The sequence below is a fragment of the Simochromis diagramma genome, unplaced genomic scaffold (assembly GCF_900408965.1).
Source record: "Simochromis diagramma unplaced genomic scaffold, fSimDia1.1 OVJJ01000685.1, whole genome shotgun sequence".
Lineage (NCBI taxonomy): Eukaryota > Metazoa > Chordata > Actinopteri > Cichliformes > Cichlidae > Simochromis > Simochromis diagramma.
The window spans coordinates 9,556,563-9,579,500 of NW_024387477.1; the positions used below are offsets into that span (position 1 = coordinate 9,556,563).

The window sequence follows — 22,938 nt, forward strand, 5'->3', positions numbered from 1 at the left end:
GGGTATCACTGGCTGAATTATGAGGGAGTGTTAAATACATTAGAGGCTTACCTAGGCAACCAGATTCTTGACTGTGCAACAGCAACCAGCTGTCAACTAGAAAGAGTTCAAGACATGGGGTGATCAAGCTTTTAAGGCGGTGACGCCTGACCTGCGAAATTCTCTGCCTCCACTTTCAGGTTTGCTAGTTCCACTGACATTTAAAACAGCAAAGGACATGTTTGTTTATTTGGTGATTTGCCTACAACAAAAACCCTTTATTGACTGTTTTTTTCTCCTAATTATGATACATTTAAATATTTGTATAAATTCGCTGTTCTTTTAATTTCATATTCTTTTCTCCTCTTGTACTTCTTTTTCTTTGTGTGATTACTACCTGTGAAAAGCACTATAAATTTTGATCGCTTACCTTAAAACATTTTTCTAATACACAAATTATATATATGTTAAAAGAAAGGTTTGTCATTCTACAGAATCTATGGTAATGGTTTGAACAGTGAGCCACACATTCAGAGACATCCCACAACAGCATCTATGTGGTACTGACAGACGACCAGCTATTGCCAAAACAACTTGTTTCCTGCCTGTATCTAACGCCTGTGTACATCTGTGAAGGATTTATAGTGTGTGTGTGTGTGTGTGTGTGTGTGTGTGTGTGTGTGTGTGTGTGTGTGTGTGTGTGTTGCAGCCCAAATAGAGAGTACACCAATAAGATCTGCCTCTGGATCGATTGGACTCAGACTGTGCATGAGTTGACAGGCCGGGCTTGTTGTTTTTTGATTGATCCAGACTCTGTGTTATGTGGGTGGGTGTTCTAAGTCTATGTGTGCCTACAAAATACTAAGAAAAGTATATAAAATGATCCCTCTATACCTTTATACAACTACACAAATGATGCATCTTATTATTTACAAAAAATTGGAATGAACAAACTAGTGCTTAAGCATCAAACCCAGTGTTAAAATGTGCAACTTTAGACCAAAGATAAAGATGTAGCTATTGGCATAGCTAATTCCTCTACATCAACAACTGTGCATGTATTTTCTATAGTAACTCACTCATGGAAGTTGTACCGAGGCTTAGTAAGGACACTCTAATGTGGGGATTGTAATTTAAAGGTAGCTTTAAATTCTGCCTCGACCCCATATCATTTTTGCTATTTTTTTATAATGTTAAAAACATCAAATAATAGCTGATTTCTCTATGATGGACGCCTGATATGAATAAAAAAATATAAATGTAGGCAGACTAGAGATGAGATTAAAGGGAAAAGGAGGGAAATAAAGTTGGGAAAAACAAAAGAGGTAACGGATAAAGCAGAGTGGCAGAAGCAGCAGGTTAGCACTAATGGTCAATGACGTGTTAGCGCTGTGGCTGGGCTTAGCACAAGCGTGTGCACTGCTGAAATATTTACACGGCTTACAGAACCAGAGGCTCATTCACTTCAAATCAGCTGGAGCAGAGAGGGAGAGCAAGCCGGGCCACTTTCCTCCCTCTTTGCTGCACTGTAGCAGCACACGTAGTTCAAATGGATGGAGACTTTTTGTTTTACTTATTCATTTTTGCCCCTGTGTGTTGGACCTTTGCTTCAGTTTGATAACGGGCAAAAAGATGGTTTAAAGATGAGGAAGTAGAAAGACAAACTTGTTTCTTCCTGTTGGCTTTCCCACTGTTATCCTATTCTTTAGCTTGACCCTGTGTACACTGTGTGTCTTTCTTCCTTTTTTTATTTCCCTGTTAATTCTTTTGCAGTGTTCTGTGCTTTTGGACTTGGACTATTCTCTAGGACATCTTGTTCTCTACATCCCTCCCATCTCTCTTCCACACGCATATTTTTAATATCTCTCAGTCTATATTAAAAGAACTATGAGGATGACTGACAAGCTGCAATCAACTTTGATTTCAACATTTCATGCAGGCCTGCCTGCAGCACAGTGTGTGTGTGTGTGTGTGTGTGTATGTTAATGTCCCTCTGCATGCGTATGTGATCCTACGACGGTGTGTGAAACGGAAACATCCAAGCTCCTCGGTGTGTCTTTCGGGAGCTTGTCAGCTTCAAAGACAGGGGTCAAACCAACAGGCACCTGACACAGGCTAACTTCGCTTGCTGCTGCCATGACAACAGAAAACAAAACAAAACAAATTAAAACATACTGTATTTTCATAATGGCAGTTCTGTCTCTCTCCCTGTTCTCACTCACGTTCTCTCCCTCATGCTGTACAGATGACTGGAGAGGATTCAGGAAGAGAGAGACAAAAATCTGTCACTTGCGTTCTCTCCTGTGAAATTTTCACTCTCCCTCTGTAGTAGTGTTTTTGCTTTCACCCCGTCTGCTGCAAGTGATTGAACTTATTCACCTTTTTCCTCTATGTTTTTTTTTTGTGCTTTCTGGAAGCCTGAGGTGGACATGCCTGGAAGCGAAATTCCTCCTGATCAACTCTGACAGCTCCAGTTTAATATTTCACCACTGGCCCGGCACACTTACGCATAGCCATATTGTACACATGCAGGGCATGCACAGAAGTGTTCAAATGCAAAGTCCGGTCACGCTGATGATAAAAAAGAGGCAGCGGGACTCCTCCAGGAGAACTTTCAGAGTCTTACCTAAGTGACGGCTTCTTGGCGGTACCCACAGGCTTTAACATGGTGGTTGCTGATGGCAGTGCTAATGACAAGTTATGTTTTCAGGCAAAGCTGCATGAGGTTGTCCATTATCCTTCTCCCTACTGGCCTCTTCTCTCATTCCCTCCCACTCTCCCCATCTCCCTCACTCACCCCCCCCTCCTGTTCTTTCTCTCACTTTTCTTTTTAATTACCTGATGTCTCCTCTTCTGGCCCAGACGCCAATAGAGATGTGAGCAGCACCGCCTGCACTGAACTGTCTGTGTACATCTGATCTCTGATCTTTCCTCTGTCTGACTGTGTATATGAGTGTGTGTGTGTTTCCCTAAGTGGGCCTATTTTGTGTGTATCTAGACACAACCTGTCTGCACTGTCTGTCTGTGAATATGATTGTTTTACAAGCTTTAATATAATGTGGACATACATTTTTTTGATGAAATGCATTGTTTTATCGCTCATTGATCTTTTGGCAGAAAGAAAATAAGCCCTATGAATGATTAACAAATATAAAAAACAATGCATTTATTCATTTTTTTTAATGTTTTAATTTAACCCTGCCTCTCGCCCTATGAGATTGGCCTTAGCCCCTCCATCACCCTGAAATGGATACGTGGAAGAGAATGGGCAGATGGTTTTAATTTACATTAAGGGTAAGAAATATGAAATAATATGAAACAATATATATGTATGTTCTTTTTATAATATTCAGATTCCTTGAGATGCACTAGTATGTGAGCATGATGTCAGGCTATTATCATAATTTAACTCAAAGTACCATCATGCCTAAATACTGCCACAAAGCTCCTAACATATACTTCTATGCTGAATGCACAAAGTAGGCACCCCATCAATCCACCACAGGTATGCCTTATTTGCTGACCATTGTATAGAGAGGCTATTATAATTACAAAATTAGGGTGGGAGGTCAAGGATGATGTCGAACTCTTAGAAACTCGCACAAACTCACCTATGATCCAGTTGGCTTTGATGGGTTAAAGCCACTGACAGCCAAAGCGAATGACACTGAGGATTGTTTTAACGTGAAGGGACTCCTCGCATACATGTAGCACCCAAATAAATATTGTTGCAGACAAAAAAAAACTGCTCAGGAGAGGGTCAAGGAGTATAAAAAAGGCCCCAAGAAGTTAAACTGTTCCTATTTAACATAGCATCCACTGGATCTGCTGAAACAAGCCCAATACATGGTGGTCCTAGACCACAATTTAAAGGACCAAAAGGATCTGCCATTATCCGAGTGTCACTCACCAAAGCTAGGACACTTGCTATTATACCGTGTCTGTGCTCCAAAGGGGACAGAACTGTGTGTGGAGGACCTACCTACTTATTAGACAGGTTATTGTTGTGGCTAATTGTCGTTTCTGAAAACGATGGTACGAGTTGTTTCCATAATTGATCTGTCTAACCTCATTATTGTTTAAGCTTTTGACCTACCAACATTTAGGAAATAGTGAAAAATTCCCTGCTCAATCTCCCAGGACCCAAGATGACATTTAAATATCTTTTTATTTATTTTTTGTCAAGAAAGTCAACAAACTTGTTCTCATTAAACGAATGCATGCTTCAAATCACTCTTTTAAGATTTTGCACTTCAAATGCAAACAGACTGATCCGACATATTAGGCTCCCTGCTGGTGAGTAAATCTGCTTGCGCTCTCTGCACCAACAAGGGTTTACGTCACAAAAAATAGACAAAGTACAAGAGGGATTAGAATAAATAAAACAAATTGGAAGCGACAAGGGGGAGACAAATGACAGTGAGAACACAAAACATAGTTTGGAAGGTTCTGGGAAGATGATCATAAAGTGATTCAGTTAAGCTGTCGGGACAGCACTATAGAACCTACACAGGCGGGAATCAGAGGAAGTGACACTGAGGCACAAACGGATTTTGGTTGTCTGTCAGTCCTTCTTCTCCACTCGGTAGATCAGAACAAGGCTTTCTGTGTGTGCCATACACTTTTCTTTTCTGAATATCCAGGTTTTTGTACACTTTTCTGTTTCCTGTGACTGATCTCTCCAGGATGTCCCTTCTCTCTCCTGAAGTCAAGCTCAGGTTTCCCATCTGCGACATGTGTGAGGACAGAGACGGCTTGTTGCACTTCAAACAAAACCGAAAGGCCCCCGGCACCCTTGGCGCTGCTGCAGAGACGACTGGATACCGAGACGGGAAGTCACCTGCCAATGGGGTCATCTGCATTCGTGTGTTTGTGTGTCTGTGTATGTGTTTGGCAAGGATATAAGAGCTTTCATTCCTCTTGTCATGCTGGCACAAACAAGTCTACATGAGGAGGGCTTTACATTGTGGTTTTTGAAAGAAAGTTTTTCTTTTGGCACCAAATATTTACCCCCTGTAGGCCTGAAAGATTTTTTTCCAACTCATTCTTCATTTAATCATTTTGTGATCATGTTTATTACAGAAAAGTGCCAAATATATGTTGTTTACAGCTTCACTAAAGCTAGAGATGTTTACAAGCAGATGTTTATAAGTGTAAGTTCTGCCAAGAGTACTTTAGTCAAAGTAGGACTGTTAATTTCATACGCAGTAATGGCTCTGCTGTGGGACATGTGAGTACACAGAAAGCTTAATGACAGGGAGAACAGCAGCAAGACCCCCTCACAGAGCAGGCAACAGTGCCAGCAGATCCTACACTGACTAAGCTGGATATAACGTGAATAGCCTGAAATGGTGCTGGCTAGGGTGGAGGTGTGTTTGCAAAGTGGCTTGCAGAGGCAGGAGCAATAGCATGCAGGCTTAAATAGCACGCTGCTTATGGAATATGACAATAGGATCCACAGAAACGTGTCAGAGAAGTCATCAGCTGATGTGAGCTGGCATCTAGAGCAGCTGATCTGCTGGGATGGCTGGCTCAGATTAACGCAGCGACCTGCCAGAATTAAAACTACGCTGAATTTCTGAACAAATCAAGGGTGTAGTCTGAACATAGATAATAATTTAAACATGCTGCAGTCAAATAAAAGCAATTAAATACATTTTTTCTTCATCATTTCTGGATCAACAGGAGTTTTCCTCATTGCCCAATTCCTGATAAATTGGGCAATGAGTTCCCTGGATAGAAAGTCCATCGTCTCAGTTTAATCCTAAAGCAAAGCCCAAGATTGTGTTCTGGTTTTATTTCTATATGAATAAAATTAGTATCATACTGGATAACTAATACACTGAAGCATCATCTCAGCACTATATAAGATTATAAGTCCTCCACCAGCAATCCCCAAAAGGAGAAAGAAAGAAAAAGAAAACACAGACCCCTAAAACATGCCACATTGAGAGAAATTTCCACATCAGACCAAGTTTTAACAAGAAAAATAAATCCAGAGAAAAGGACGGGAGAAAATCAGATCTGGAGTTCCAAAGGGAGCATTTGAAAATTGAACTATTTAGCCCTCTGACAAAGTCAAACAGAATCCGTGTTTACAGTGTGGAGGTTAGACAAGATCCTCTGAGGTCTTAAAGCTTTGAAAGCACATCTATGAGCTCTGTTTTTTAAAACATTCTAGGTGTGTAACGGGCAGGGATAAATGGCACTATAGGGACAGCCAAACTACATTTCTCGGTAAGAGGATGGTTACCTTTAAAGTAAGCACTAAAATCAATAAACAGCACAGAAAACTACTGCACTGGGTGAAAAGCCAAACTAAGGCTGCACATTCTAAACTGTGTATGTCTATAGGATTGCCCTTTGTTTTGTGGTCCAACCTTAAAGTCAGAACAGCTTTTTTTTTTAACAGTTATGTTAGACAGTCAGACACTTCAGTAAGGGAACCTTTTCAACCACTAAATATGAAACTCAATTCATTTAGGCATGTAGCCATAGTACAGATGACCTTCTCGAGTCCAGAACTGAGCATCAGAATATAGAAAAAAGGTGATGTAAGTGATTTGAATGTGGCATGGCTATTGGTGCCAGATAGGCAAGGATTTTCCCACAAACCAACCTGTTGGGTTTACAGAGAAAATATACAATGAGTGGTAGTTCCTTGGGCAAAAATACCTGGGCATTCTCTTCCGACCGCACGAGGAGAATGGCCAGAATGCAAGAAGACTGCACCAGGTGCCACTCCTGCCAGCTATGAACAATGAGTCCAAACAAAATTAGGCAACAATTGGCCCAAGGACACCAATACTGAACGAAAAAACCATTACCTGCTCTGATGAGTCTTTAACTCTGCTACAACATTAAGATGGTCACAATTTAGCAAAAACCACATGGAAGCAATGGATCCATCCTTCTTGGTATCAGTGGCTGCTGGTAGTGGTACAACAATCTGAGCATTGTTTAAAATGCCACAACTTATTTGAAAATTGTTGCTGACCATGTTCCCTCTTTATGACTACAGTTTACCTGCTTGCAGCATGATACCGTGTCATGTTGCAAAGCTCAGATCATCTCTCACTGGTTTCTTGAACATAACAATGAGTTAACTTTATTCAAATGGCCTCCACAGTCAACAGATCTCAATCCAATAGAGCGCCTTTGGGATGTGGTGAAACAGGAAATCCATATCTTGGATGTGCAGCCAACAAATCTGCAGGAACTGCGTAATACTATCATGTCAGTGTAGACTAAAATCTCTCAGGAATGTTTCCATCACTTTGTTGAATCTATGCCACGAACAATTGAGACAGTTCTGAAGGAAAAAGAGGGCCCAACTCAAAATCAAAGCATCCAGTGAGTACAGCGTTCAAATTAATGAGAAGATAATCACGCAAACTGGGTATCCTCTCTTACCTTAGGCTAAAACTCAAACAGCTTAATATTACAAGATGTTGTATTGAGTGGCTAGACTTGATACAGTCTGATGACTGATGGCTGCACTGATTAAAATAGAACGCTTGTGATTATCAAGAACATGAGGGAAAATGAAAGCGACAGATAGAATGAAAGACTGAGTGAGATGAGAGAATAAAATACTCCATTACTGTCAGCATATTATGCACCACACCAGAGTAATGATTATGAATGGGCCAATAAAAAAACATGGCTAAAATACTTTTTTATTGCTCCTCAATAGGGATTAGAAACTTGATATTCTGAGTTAGTTTTACAACACGGAAGCTCTGATGACATAAGTTGTTCGAATAGTAACTTCTGTAAATACAGTAGGTAGATGCAAACACAAAAGTGCTTTACTGAATTTTCGCTTGACCCTTTGCCTCAATGTTCCTGTGTTCGTCACGCAAAAAAACCCAAATGCACATTGAGGGTCAACTCGTCTTTATGTCACAAACCTTGTGCCACTCGGTGAATAGAAGCCATAAGAACTGTGCACAGCAGGCAAGATCCTAGAGAGAACAGAGTACAGAGATGTCTTTTGAAAAGCATAACATCATCTATCAGCTGGAATCTTGTTCAATCTGTGTGGAGGAGATGCTTCAAGACGTGTCAAGGAAAGCTTAGTGGTAATGCTATTGATATTTCTGCAAGCTGTAAGGTTACAGAGAGCTGCTTTCAAATGAAACCGCCCGCTTTGAAGAGACACGACTATTTAGACACTGAGAAGGGCGACATAAACACAAAGCTCTGCTCACAGATACACAGTGAAAACATAAGCTGTGTAGCAGTTTTCATGGTTAATTTTCAATGGTTTACAAGGGTCCACAGATCATACACCAAATGTTTCAGTGAATTATAACAACATCGGTGCACTCAGAACATAACCACTCCTCGTTGTCATGGTAACACACAGGGTCAGTAGGTCAGGAATATGTGCGGTTTTGCATTTTAGTGATTTCAGGCATTTATGTCACACACACATAACGCACACACAGACTGCATGTCGGCATTTATCCAGCAGTCACCATGACCTCTCTCATTAGCCGGAATTAGCCTAATAATTCCTGGACAGGCGAGGGAAAGCTACTAAAACTGGGAAAACTGCCACATCCCCTCAAATTTCCTCACACTTCTTTAACCCTCACTGGGTCAGGAGAGGGCCTAGCGAGACAGACTAGGCCTCAGGGGATTGATGTGAAGAGTGGAGATGGGAGCTGCCACAGGAACCACAGGAAAAAATTCTGTGTATGGCGAAGAAGTAGAGCATAACTTGATCTTTCCACTCTCATTCCCTCTTTTCATATGCATGCACTGCACCTTATCTGCAGCACACACAAGTAGCTGAGGATTCAACTCTTTAACAAAGATGATCATGGCTTTCCTGTGTGTTAGCTGGGATCCATTAAACTAGAAAATATATATTGTGTTTATTGTACTTGATGCATTTGTAAAGGTGGGACTGATACTTATTGTGTCTGCTTGAGCAAATGAAACATACAGTAAATCAATGACAACTTTAAAAAGTCATTTAAAGCACTGTACACTGATATGAAGGGTCAGGATATTCAATAAGAGAAACCTGAGAATGTCTAACTTTAATCTAACACCAGGATCAACATTTCTGATATGACACATTTGAAACTAGGACAAAAATTATGGTTCAAAAGCTGCTCTATGGTTCACAGTAGAGCTATCTGTCTCTGCTCATATTCCTCTGTTACACTGGACTCATTGGATAGAAGCCTCACCAAATTATATTTCACCTCCATGGGATGAAAGTGCAGGGTTGATTCCTACCTAAGCAAAGCAAAGCCTCAGTATTTGGTGAAATCCAAAGCAAAGCAATGATAAACAGCATTTTATTTGGAAGAGATGGGTGGAAAATTATATTCTTATTCAGAGATTTGTTCTGTGCTGCTGTACTTAAATTATAGTATAAAGTATACAGTGTATAATCATTGACTTGGTTGAAAAGATTCTGCTTCCTGCTGTAAATGGAGTTCATAAATGGTTCAAGGCTCACTTTCATACTTTGATAATATAATATGTGTGCAGTTTGTGTTCTAGCTGAAGCTACAGTGGGGGGAATATTTATCTGATCTCCTGCTGAATTTGTAAGTTCGCACACTTACAAAGAAATGTAATTTTCCATGGTAGTTTCATTTTAATGGACAGAAACAGAATATCAACCAAAAATGAAAGTTGTGACTTGATTTGCATGCACTGAGTCATATAAGTATTTAATACCTTACAACCCATCCAGAATTATGACTCCCACTATACCCATGTGGCACACAGATTACAATCAATCAATCAATTACAGATACTTTTTTATCTCAACCCATAATGTATATAAAACACACCTGTCCACAGAATCAGTTCCTTCCACTTCAACCTCTCCACCACCCAGACACGACCAAAGAGCTGTCAAAGGACATCACAGTCAAGACTGTAGACCTGCACATCACTGGAATAGGCTGACAAAAGCTGACACCTATTGGTGTAATTATTTGGAAATAGAAGAAACATAAAATCCCCTTCAGTCCTGAGCGCCATGCAAGATCTTGCATTATGGGGTGGGGGGAGTGACCATGAAGTGGTGGATCACCCCAAAACTACACGTGAGGAGCTTGTTAATGATCTTTAGGCAGTTGGGACCACAGTCACCAAGAGCACCAATGGTAACACACTACGCTGTAATGAATTGAAATCTTGCTCTGGCCGCAAGGTCCCTCTGCTCAAAAAGGCACATGCACAGACCCATCTCCCAGCGAACATGTAAATGATTCAGAGAAGGCTTGGGTGAAAGTGCTGTGGTTAGATGAAACCAAAATTGAGCTCTTTGGCATCAACTCATCCAGCTGTGTTTGGAGGAAGAGAAATGCTGAGTATGACCCAAAGACACCAACCCTACATCAAACATGCAGGTGGAAACATTATGCTTTGGGGTTGTTTTTTGGCTAAGAGTAGAAGATGACTTCCGCATTGTATTGTAAAATATTGGATGAGAAGCTCCTTACCTCATCCAAAATACCGAAGACGGATCATTGGTAGGTCCTCAAGCATGACAGTGACACAAAACATACTACATCTCAACCCCTCCTGAGATGTGTGCAAACCCATCTTACATGCTTTCCAACAAGTGTTTCTCCACCAATTACTAAGTCATCTTACACTTATCAAAATGTGGACATTAGGACATTAGGATTTTTTTTTGTTATGCACATGTGAGCCGATATATAATTCAAAATAAAAATTGCACATCATTAAAAACAGAGAAAAAAGAAAAAACTTGCACTTAAAATCACTTAAAAGCCAGAAATGTTCCCATGCAAACTTACATCTGACAAACAGCACAGAAAAAACATGTTGTCTGGCAAACATTTATGCTTGTATCAATATAGATTTTATGACTCAAAACAACAAGTTTGTAGTGTAACCCAGAAAGTCTGAAGAGAAGAATGAATCATGTTCAATAGTAAACAGCAGTTAAAGAAGGTGGGTAGCAGCTGTCCTCTATGACAAATGCCTCATGTTAAGCCCTGCCTGCCAACTATATTCATTACAGTCTTGTCAAAATCACAGAGCAGTTGGTTAATTTAAATTAACCAGCAATCCAGAGACTTCATTGGCAACAGCAAATTAGGTAACTATGTTTGATACACCCCCTGAGCTTCAAGTCTTTCTTGCAGTGTTGGGATTCTGTAAGATTATTCATTCTGTATAACCTAAATGGATTTGGTAGGTTGTACTATTGTGTGTGTGTGTGTGTGTGTGTGTATCCTGGATCCAGTCACATCTAGCAAACACATATGAGTGTAAAAATGTGCTTTTTTTTTGTATACACAAGTCAGCCACAACATGAAAAGCACTGACAGGTGTGTACAAAACGAATCATCAGTTGATCATCTCATTACAATGCATGTTCTGGTGGGACACCCTTGGCTTCTAGTACCCATTTGACACATACCTCATTGTTATGAGTGGTTTTGAACCAACCCCCTCATATAGACGGCCCTTCCCAGTGGAAGGGCATCTAAAAGTGCACAAGGAATACAATAAAGAGCCTAAGCTTTTCACCCAATTCTGTCCTGGATTTTAGCACTGCTGTGTCACTCACTAATGTTGGAAGTAGGGGATGAAAGAATACACTGCTCAGGTTTCCCGAAACTGGGTGTAACACATTTACACTTCCAAGATCCCAACTTGGATCTGTGGAGACCCACCCCAAATTAACCAATGTATCCACTATCAACTTCTCACAGGACACAGGACAAATACAGAGGTCAAATGTCCATGTCCCTAAACAAAGCAGAGCTGTTCCAGAGACTCAAGGGGCCTGCACAATATTGGACACGTGGTTATGTTGTGTGTGTACTGGCACCCATAGTAATTTTTGTGCATTAGCATAAAAAATTCAAGGTTGTATGACATTCTCAACAACAAAAAAAGAAGCAGCACATAGCTATGATTACCATGTTTTGCTTGGACCTGGAGAAATAATGTGCAAGCTGTGCTTTTGCAGAAAAAAAACCAAACTATTAGCATAGTTTAGATGCCATTTCCAACAAGCCATTCTGCTAGCACAGTCTCAAGTGGCCAACTAACTACAAATTTGCACACAGGTCCACACTCACTCCTTCGCCATGCTGCGTCAAAGAATATTTTCACCCGCACTAATGCAGTGCAGACACATAGCTGCACATGCATACACACCTTGCAGTCAGAATGGTGATAAATCGTTAAGAAAATGAAAAGGGGAAGGAGTAATCTGACACCTCCAGTGCTGGGCAACCAGCAATTAAAACCCTTCATTATGTCAAATATTTGATTATGAAGAACTGGGGATGTTGGGCGGGTGGGCCGCTTTCTGACCGCTTTCTCTTAGGGGAGGGTGATAAGAGATGGAAGGAGTAGTGGCGGTAGTGGAGAAGGAAAATGTAAATAAAGCACCACTGTCATAATACACAGAACTTTGTAACCGGTGACTGTTCTTCACACCTCCTCCCCACTTTTCCCCGTGTCTCTGGAAAGTGTCTTTGTGTTGTTGTAGTGAGTCAAAAACGCTGGCCGCAGCACATTGCTAATGTGTTGATGAAGGCAGTCCAGGCCAAGGGAGTCTCTCTCCTGTGGAAGACAGACAGTGTGCGTGTTCGACAGACGAGTGAACATCGCTGGCCTCCGCCTCAACCCTCTCTGGGAAGCTGCTAGCTTGAGCCTGCAACTGCATCCCCTCCACTCTGCTATTCCTTGTACGTTAGCCTGTGATAACATGGAAGGGAGGGATTTATGCACATTAAAAGGCAAGAACATGTAGGAGCGTGCAGGATTAGCACAAAGTAGGAAAAGCAAAAGCGACTTAATTTCATTCTTTACTTTCACACGCTGTCTTAACAGCACTGAAAAAGCAAATGGGGTCGGCTTTAGGAGCTAAAATTGTGCTAAACATTACACTAAATTACTTTAAAATTCCTATTAATTTACTGTGCATCAGAGGGGTACTATTTTCAACTTGAATCTGCAGTTTGCACTACATAGTTGCAAATGCTAATTTTTTTCTCTATTGATTATCTTATTATCCACTCCTTATAGCCTAGCAATTCCAGAATTAGTGGCCACGCTGAGGATGTCCAGCTGTACTTCTCTGGAGATGCAATGTACAAAACTGTTGATTAAGCACAGCTATTCAACCATAAATCACATACAAAGGGACCACAGCGTTCTCACAGGCAGGCCCACAGGGAGAGACACGAGCACACTACAGTTTATACAGCAGAAGTACTATAAAGAAACACTTAACATCTTCTCTCATGAGCTGCAAGCTTCCACAATTAATTAATAAGATGTTTATGCAATGGTGTACCTGAACTTAGATGCTCCTGTTTCATATTTCACAGCTTTCCCTCGATCTCTCCCCCTTCCCCTTTCGTGTGCGTGTGTGTACGTGTGTGTGTGTGTGTGTGTGTGTGTGGCTGCTCGAATGCCAGTGCCATCATCAAAGGATATGTCAAAATGAAGGCACTGGCAGGGGCTGCTATCAGGATCTCAGACAAGCACACACATAAACATGCATACGCACACACACTGCTCCAGCTATGCTTTCATATCACGCCCTGGCAACGCCCACTGACTGCAGCATATCTCCACCGGTATCACCAAGGTTACCAGCGGTAGCCAGGGATACCATCGGAGCCGCCTGTGAAAATGTAGAATATGGGTGTGGCCAAAGTCTAGTTTGTCAACGCTCACATGTACGTGTCAATAAAAAAAAAAAAAACTGCCACTATGAAGGACACAATTTTATGCTCCTTGAAACCTTATAAACTGTGTGGTTTCAAAGTTGGACAGTTAACGTTTCATGTTCTTAGTCTTAAACAAAAAAAACAGGCTGGACATAAAATACCTTACATCTAAAGTGCATCCAATATGCCAACCTTGTGTTTGCTGAGCCATCCAGAATCAATCACAGTCTCGTTTTGTTTTGTTTTTTTTTCTTTTTCCTTATGCAGAGAAGAAGCTGATTCCTTTCCAAATCTCACTTAGCACTTTACCCTTAACAGTTCTCAGCTTGCCATCTTTGCCGCAATCTTAATACAGCAACATGTTATTAAGAACCCAGGTGCTGTTTGATCCGTCGGACCTCAGCTTGTTATATTCCACCTCTTTGCACACTTCTGCATCCATAATAACGCGTGCATGCTCAGATCTGACAAACATTTCGCATGCATCACTTACACTGGGGTGAATGTATTAGTCAGTGAGTTAGTTAGCTGATGCGATATCTTCAAGGACCCGCGATTAAAAATTGGTGTTTCCATGACAAAGGAGGGCCTCCGCCAGCACCCGTGCATTCATGGCACTCACACACAAATTGAGAAACAATATTCCCAGACATGCTCCGAGCTTCACTTTCTTTGCCTGGAGAGGTGTGTTTGCATGTGTGTGTGTTTGTGTCAGTGCAAGACAGAGAGAGAAAAAATTTGTGTCCATTTATTTTAAAAAAATGGAGGGTTTTTTTAAAGGTATAATTTTAAGTATACAGTTATACGCAATTGAATATAAATCTGTGTGTACTTGTCATTTTAGTAAAAAGTGATCCTGGAGACATCAACTGGAGCTCGCACTATGACAGAGGCAAATTCTGACAAATGTTTATATGACTGTCTGTCTCTTTTGTCAGTCTGAGGCCAAACAAAGCAACGGCATTGCAACTGTGAAGTTTAGTTTGACAAGACCAGACTTGAAAAAGACACACAATAACAGAAACAGTAGTGTGGACTCACAAAACTAACTAAAATTAAATAAACACAAACAACATGTTCTAAGTTTTTGTCAGTTTGGTCAGATTTATTATACCAACCTGCCTGATGAGGATTTGGTGTTTTCTGTTTATTGTGACTGTGATGTATAAATGATTAATTTGTTGCAAGTGAAAAATCCCCCCAGAAAAATAAAGGTGAAACAACAGAAGTCAAACTGAAATACAAACAACACAGATCTCAGATCAGACCGCATCAGAGAAGTTAGACTCTACTGCGGTTTTCTCCAGGAGCGCAGTTTGCTACAATGACATGGACAGAGGCATCGCCGAACAATACCGCCCTTACTTGCTGTGTATTTATAAAATATAAAGTAGTAATTACATGTAGTACATGCTGAAGGACGCTGGCGTGATCCCATGGTAAGATGGTCTCTATTTTTTTTTTTAAACTCACATCATAATTATAAATAGATATGAATTCCTGCAGGTGAGATTAACATGCACTTAGAGCTGTCAGAATCTCAGAGCTCTCTCTTTATTTCCATATTTTGTGTGGTGTGAAGTAACAAAAACAGAAGACACCAGCGGCAGAGCGAGATCATTTTTGTAGGGCTGATCTGGCTCAGACCATTCTCCTAGCAGCCAAAGCCATCATAAGGAGATTTTTGGTGCAGTACTGTATATATTTCATCTTGTGACCACCAGCAACCGTTCCCCACCTGCATTTTTCACTAGCAACCAGAAGTTGCCGTAGGGGTTACTATCTAAAGATATTCAACAAGAATTAATGAGACACTGAAACTTCATTTTGTCATCTATTTGCTTAAACCAGGGGTGTCAAACACAAGGCCGGGGCGCCAGAATCAGCTCAGCAAAGACCCCAAACCGACCCACAAGATGGAAAATGTGAAGGAGAAGATTGTTTCCTACTGATAAACACTAAAAATAATTTAATTATAGATAAACAATGACAATTAAAACACAAAAAAAGGTGTTGTTTTATCTACTTTCTACTATAAAAATTTCAATTTCTTGCATTTACTGCAGCAGAGTTTCTTTATTGCGTAGAAAAAGTGAGATGTGCTGTTAAAATTGAATTTCTTTTTCTTATATTAAATAGGATAAAATGTGTTGTGAAACATCTTAAAACTGACAGAGACGGGAGTTTTGCTGGTTCAGCCCACTGCAGTATGAAGTGGGCTGTATGCATGCGGCCCTCAATGTAAAATGAGCTTGACATCCTTGATTTAAAGCATATTATGATATTTGCAGTTTGTTGGGGATAAATAACTGCAGCCATTGTATAGTTTATCTGAGTTTGTGCATTCATATCTTGACTTTAAAGACTGCATCTTCAGCTATGAACGACAATATCTGGTGGCAAAACACGTGCAAATTATGAGTGTGGACGAGCCCTGATTATGGTGGTCGTGCTGCTCAATTTATACGATTTTTGAAAGGACAACAAGTAAGAACAGTGTTTTCATATTAGCCTAAAGATTCATGAAGATCCCTCTTATGCGTAGTACTAGTAGTAACATCTAAATTTTTAATACACTGCCCTACAAAACTGGTGTTTAATTAGATAATAACTTTTCCAGTTATTATTTAGTTATTATTTCCAGGTATTGCCTTATTAAACACCGTAATGTTATCGAGTAATTAAAACTTGCCTACCAGCTAAATCTCCTCAGTAAATTTTTCTCAGTAAAAGAACAGGTAGAGTCACACCCTCCACTACATAAAGAGTGTCTATGCAAGCACACAATAGGAGCAAGGGAAAGGAGCTAAAGACATTCAGCGCGCATACATTATACTATATGTTGTATCACATATAATGTGGTGTGAAAAAGTGTTTGCCCCCTTCCTGATTTCCTATTGTTTTTTGTTTCAAATCATCAAAGAAATTTAAATATTAGACAAAGATAACAGAACTAAACACAAACTGCAGTTTCTAAATTAAAGTGTTTACTATTACGAGGGAAAAAAACTTTGACTTATCTACATAGGATTCCAAAATCTGATCTACAGGCTCAGGGTAATATAACAGATAATCCCAAATCTATAAACGGCACACATGCACTGACACATACAGAAAGGGGGAAAAAAGGAAAAACATTTATACAGCATCTCCTCAGAGAAAACTCCAGCAAAATAAAAGATGTGGCAAGCTATCAAACTGACAATCACTGGGGAATCCCACCACTTTCAAACAAATAAATATGTGCTTGTGCACCAGTAAACCCTCCGACGTGTACTATCTCACAAAAACACACACACACAATTTCACAGGCGCATTGACATACATGTGAAACACTGTTTTCCTGAGCAGCTGGGTACAGTAGACACAGTAAATTTGCCCCATTTGAGCTAAAACTGAGATTTAATCTAAAGGGGAAGCACCGCGCTCCTCTATTGCCCGCAATTACTGGGGTCTGGAAGCAGAGTCAACAGCCACAGTTTTATAGAATCGCATTGTCTAGGAGGGAATCAGCCCCTTTTCACTTCTGGTTTGAGCTAAGCGCTGCTGGTCTGGGCTTCAGCAAAAGACACTTAAAGCTATCATATTCTGAAAGAGAGCAAAAAATGACTTGAGCTCCTTTTGGAAAAGGTTTTTATGCAATTTGCTGAGAGACATCCTCTGCGTTCTTTTTCATGTAATACTTTCTCAGAGATCAAACAGACACCTTAATCCTAAGAACACACACAGGCTCGTGCTTGCTACTTCACATGGTAGGGAGAAAGCCTATACGTTCAGTTTGTTTGCAATTTTCTTGTGTGTTTGTGTGGTTCATGCGGGCCATTTTTGTTCTCTGCAAGCTCCCTCGTATTGCCATTATACATCACAGCAGAGCACCAGCGAATGGTTGTGTCAAAAAGGCTGCCTTCCTCTCCGCCATATCTCATAGTTACCTCCTCTAACCAAATTACCCCCAACCCCTGCTTCACCCGCCCCCTCATCCGTTAGACACTGAGAGATGAGTTTCAGAAAACAGCTGCCTAAAAAAAGACAGCAGCCATGTCCAGTCGCATCTCAGAAGAAATGAGAATAAATGAATAAATTCCACAAAGAAAGATCCCAGCTTTTCTGCAGAAGCTCAAAACCCATTTAGAAGAAGAGTGATATTTTCCTGTTGCTTATCAATTTTACTACCATTTACTATAACATTTATAGCCAGTTTGTGAATGCTTTTACGATCACTGAAAATCCTCCTGCACACAGGGAAGCATGAAGCAGCGCCTTTGTTCAAAGTAAACAGAGAAATGCAAGCAAAGTTTCCCACTGTAACGCAGAGGAAAAGCCTGCCTGTTCATTCATGAACGCTTTAAGAATCAACAATCTGTTGAGAAAACAGGTGGAGACCACAATGCATTTTGATCTCTGCGCCACCTGATGTCAATGTGAATATCGTAATATATCACTTTAGTGAATCTTCCTTTAATTCAATCCAAAATGCTGCAAATTCTTACTGGATCAAATGCTATATGGGACATCAGAATGTGAACATCTGGGGCCAATCATACATCTGATTGATACAATACATCGGTTAAAATAAAAACAGAAAATACACTTGAATGCACTGTTTTCAAAATATTCTTGGAAATAATTCATGGAGACTGACCATTATATTTGCAGAAGCACATATTTGCCAAAAATATCAGTATCAGGATTTATTTTGGCCGATAAAACCAATTTAAAAAGTAAAGAAGAGATAAGAAACACCCTTCAATAATATAATAAATGCTGATGTTGCATAGGTTGGCCACCAGAGGGAGCTTTGCAACACCTGTTTGCACCACAGAGTAATCCACGATGATTTTGAAACTATATAGTCATTTTATCATAGTAAAGACGTGTAAATAACTACATATATCACATGTTATTGAAATCTATGTTATATATGTCTGAAAGGAAAAATAATTGGCTAATATATCGGATTTATAACTCACTAAATACCGTTATTGATACCGGCCTTAAAATTCTGGGTTTACTAAATAGTTTTTTCACCTTTATCCAAAAACGACGAAGGACATACCAGGTTTCTGTCCTAACTGTCTTTAAGTGAACAATGCAACTTTAAAGCTGACAGTGTACTATATTTCTCATGCAGAGCTTGAGAGTGACATGATAAACTGGGCTCACTGGTAACATTAGCAGGTAGAGTACTCAGTGTAAGGCAACAACAGCTTGTGGCTCAGCCGGGGCTATGACCTCTACACACTGTAGTGGGAGGGAGGGAAGAAGACGTGAAGAGGCCAAAAGAGAGATAATGATGGATGGCCAGGGGAGAAAAGAGAAACAGCAAGAAGAAGAAAAGTGCATCAGACAAAGCAGGCTTCAGTTCAAAACATCAGCCTTATCTGAACACCTTTACCTGCCTTTGTCATGCTCTAAACACCTCAGCATATCCTCACACACATGATTAGTTAAAGGTTATTTAGTTGAATTAACGCTTTTAACTGTGAGACTGCACTTTCAAAGACATGAGCACAGCTGCCAATAATTGTGCTGATATATTAAATACAGAAAAAGCAAAAGGAAAGAAAACAAACAAAAAAAAGACTTACAAAGCCGCCATCAAGCTCTGAAACACTGGCAACATGAAAACACATTTGTTTTGCATCCTTTTTCTGCCCCAGTGTCAAACTTCTAAAGGTCTACACAAAAATTTGGCCACTTTAATTCGTAAAGACTATTTTTTTTTATCTTTAACTATACCGATACGGTGGAAAACACTTGGAAATGACACACAGTAGCTTATCTTACAAAGACATGTAGTAAATACAAAATTTACAACTATGGTGCAACATTTTCAACCCTTTAAGCAGTTTAGAAGAAGTCTTTTTGAGCTATGCCAAGACTTTGTTATACAAAAAAATGAAAAATTTACCTTAATGTTAGCACTTACAACGAGCCAGATCATATAAAAAAAAAAAATGCAGGATTTCAGTGTAATTTTGAATAGGATTCATTTCAAAGCACAGATTTTAGCTTTTTAAATCACAAAGATCAGCTCACTAGGTACTTCGAACTTTATATTAGCTCAGCAACTAAACAAGCAGCGCAAATACAGTCTACACATGCTGCATTTTTACCTGCAAATGATCCCAGTGCATCTGACAACTGACCGCGGAGCTCACTCCTACAGGAAAGCGTTCGGCTCAGTTGGCACAAAGCCAACACGCCCAAACAACAAAAGGCACAAAAAATATGAGTGGCTTTAGGAAATTACATTTGGCCAAAAATATATGACACACAGTGGAAAACTCCATGGCGATTATGATTGATTCCAAACCCTTGACCAGAAAAAAACTCAGTGCCAACTCAGCTGACAGAAGAACTGTACTGCAAATACAGCCGAAATATGAGGAAGCATGTTTCCCAAAATTACTGAATAAATGTAATCTCAAGCACTTTATCTGCAGCACCGCTATTTGCTTGAACAGTAAATCTAGTGTGTGCAGCCCTCTGTTTTACTATTTATTGATCAAATCTTATTCGTGGGATTTATAACTGAATAGATGTTAATCCTTATTCATTCTTCCTCAGCGGGTACTTCACAAATACTCATATGTATTTTTTTTTCTTTTTCTTTTTTCAGCTGGTGATAAATAAAGAGCTAGGTTGGGGGAATAAAAACACAGGGGTGAATGATGGCTTCATGCTGTCACACGCCAGCAAAAAGGACAGAGAAGAGGGTCCTATCACATCGCATCACAGTCAGCTGCAGCCACACCCGCCCTCAGAGCATAAACCCTGCTGCTGAGCAAGGACAGGAGAGGTGAGGAGGGTGGTATCCCCTTCTGTTATCCTCCTTCTTCTATTAGTCTCAACTCTCCAAAATGTCTTATTTCAGCTGTATCTCATTGCTCATCCAGCTTGCCTGTCATCCAGCCATTTCCCTCCCCTCTTCGCATGCTGCAAGTCTCCCAGATTTGGCCATGACAGGGATTTGTGGGGTGGATCCCAGCCTCAGGACAGCGCTTGCAGAGTATAGTTTGGTTGGCGGTTTGTGTGTGAGTAGGAGTGAGTGAAATGGAAAGAGAGAAAGAGGATTAGAAATGAACTGTGGAGATAGAGCACAACCTGACAATAAGTCCCTTCTCCCCAGTGTGTCTGTAGTTGAGTGTCAGCTTGTGTGAAAGAGAGAGACGAAGGATTAGCTTGTGAGAAAGGAATCATTTCCCTTTGTATTCCAAGTGATGCTGTCAATCACTGCACTGTAAAAAGGAGCACTCACTGTGTGTGTGTGTGTGTGCGTGTGTGTGTGTGTGTGTGTGTGTGTGTGTGTGTTTGTGAGAGAGAGAAAGCGAGAGAGGGAATAGGTTGGTAGCTAAAAAAATGTTTTAGATATGGCCATAAAAAAAACCAATAGTCATAGTCTGACAGCAGAGCTATTTTAGCATTTATCTTTTGCTCCTTCATTTCCATTTGATATAGTTAATACACCTTGTGACTAAATGGCACCACGCATTTCAAAAATAAATAGCGACATCGCAGTAAAGGAGACCTGTGCAGCACTTACACAAATGCAAACATAAATGGTGGACTAGGAAATTGTTTAACCTCATTCTTTATTGATCACTGATGGGATTTTCTTTCCCCTTTCCACAGAGGCCAGGGGTAAGGGCTGGCTATGAAAGGAGCTTGACGTGTTGGGGTTGACGGACACTTCAGCCGAGCAGATTTGTTTTAATCTGATGATCATATTCAATATACTGACAATCGTTTAAATTTAAAGTAACTGATCGGGATATAAGCTTTCTAGCTGTAAACATTTCAAAAAAGCAGGATTTAATTGATTTATGATGACAGGGTTTTTAAAAATATACTATCTTCTTGCAGTTTAACCAGTTCTTTTATCTAGTGCTCAAAAAAATTAAGGGAAGTTATTTTTTGGTGTAATTTTAAATCCAGCCTTCATGAGTTTTTCCTGGTAGTTTGAAGGTTCTGCACTGTATCTTAGCTGTTTCTAGGACTGTGCTCTTCTGGACAGAGGCCTCTAATGTTGTGGCTGGAATCTGCTGAAGCCAGTCTTCCAGTATTTGGGTTAAAGATCCTAATGCTCCTTTACCACTGGGACCACCTTGGACGTTAACTTCCACATTCACTCCAGTTGTTCCTTGAGCCCCTGGTACGTCTCTGTTGTCTTGTGCTCCTTATTCCTGATATTGCTGTCTGCTGGGATTGCCACAGTTACAGATGTGGTTTCACCACTATGTCTGCTTGGTTGGCCAGTAGCTACTTGGCTGTTTGGAGCTTGAAGTCTCACGGGACTTCAGTGCTTGTCACATTTAGCCCCCTTTGATGGTGTCTCCCATCATAAATTGGGGAATTCTAGTCTGTATGCAGCACAGATGTTTGTGTACACTGTCCCAGCGACTTGATTGTGCCTTTCAGTGTTTGTGGTCCCAGTCTGCATCATATATCTTGCTACTGTATGCAGGACTGTCTCTGGGGCCCCGTTACATAGTCTGCAATTTGGGTCCTGTTGGTTGTTGGTAGACTTCTGCCTCTGTGGATTTGGTGTTTAGGCGCTGTTCTTTCTCTGCCATGAAATGAGCCTCTGTGCTGACCTTTAGGCCGACATTTTCTATCCACTGGCAGGATATCTTGATGTCAGCCACTGACCTTTTTACATCTTTAGCATGGTTCCCACTTGTTTGTGGGATACCCAGATACTTGAAGCTCTCCTGTATACCTGCTACTCTGCCTTCTGGTAACTCCACACCCTCAGTCCAGATTACATTTTCTCTCTTTGCAACCCTTAGGCTACACTTATCCAGTTCAAATCACATTCCAAAGTCCTGGTGAAATGGATCAGTGACTTAGTGCCTCAATCATTCCTTTGCATATAGCTTGATGTTATCTACTGTATGTACAGGAGACGACTTATGGTCACTTTACTCCTGAATCTATATCTATATTCACATTTGGGCTTACGAGGCTGAGGCCTAAATATCAGGGACAGTGCATCACGTTGGTATATTCCATACTTGATGGCAACTTGTGCACTTGCCTTGTAATTGTCCTCTAGTGCTGTCCCACTGAGTTTCTGATAAATATTATTAGTGCACTATTAACCTTGTACAGTGCCAAGGACTCCAATATTCATGTGTGAGGCATTCAGTTGTAGGCATTTTTGAGGTCAGTCTAAGTGGTGCTCAGGTGGACTGCCTGGTTTTAAAGTCCTTGCATACTGCTTTATCGACCAGGACCTTGTGGTTTGGCCTTCTGG

At 40.5% G+C, this 22,938-nt stretch overlaps 1 protein-coding gene and 1 long non-coding RNA gene across 2 annotated transcripts in view; both read right to left on the minus strand.

Moving 5' to 3' along the window:
• LOC120723632 (A disintegrin and metalloproteinase with thrombospondin motifs 2-like) overlaps positions 1-22,938 on the minus strand; it is a 136,685-nt gene that overhangs the window by 99,399 nt on the left and 14,348 nt on the right. The gene's annotated exons all lie outside the window — the stretch shown is intronic.
• Positions 361-22,938, minus strand: part of LOC120723633 — a 30,688-nt gene continuing 8,110 nt past the window's right edge. Inside the window, exon 2 of the long non-coding RNA XR_005693798.1 lies at positions 361-22,918. This is a non-coding gene — a long non-coding RNA (uncharacterized LOC120723633). The remainder of the gene's footprint in view (positions 22,919-22,938) is intronic.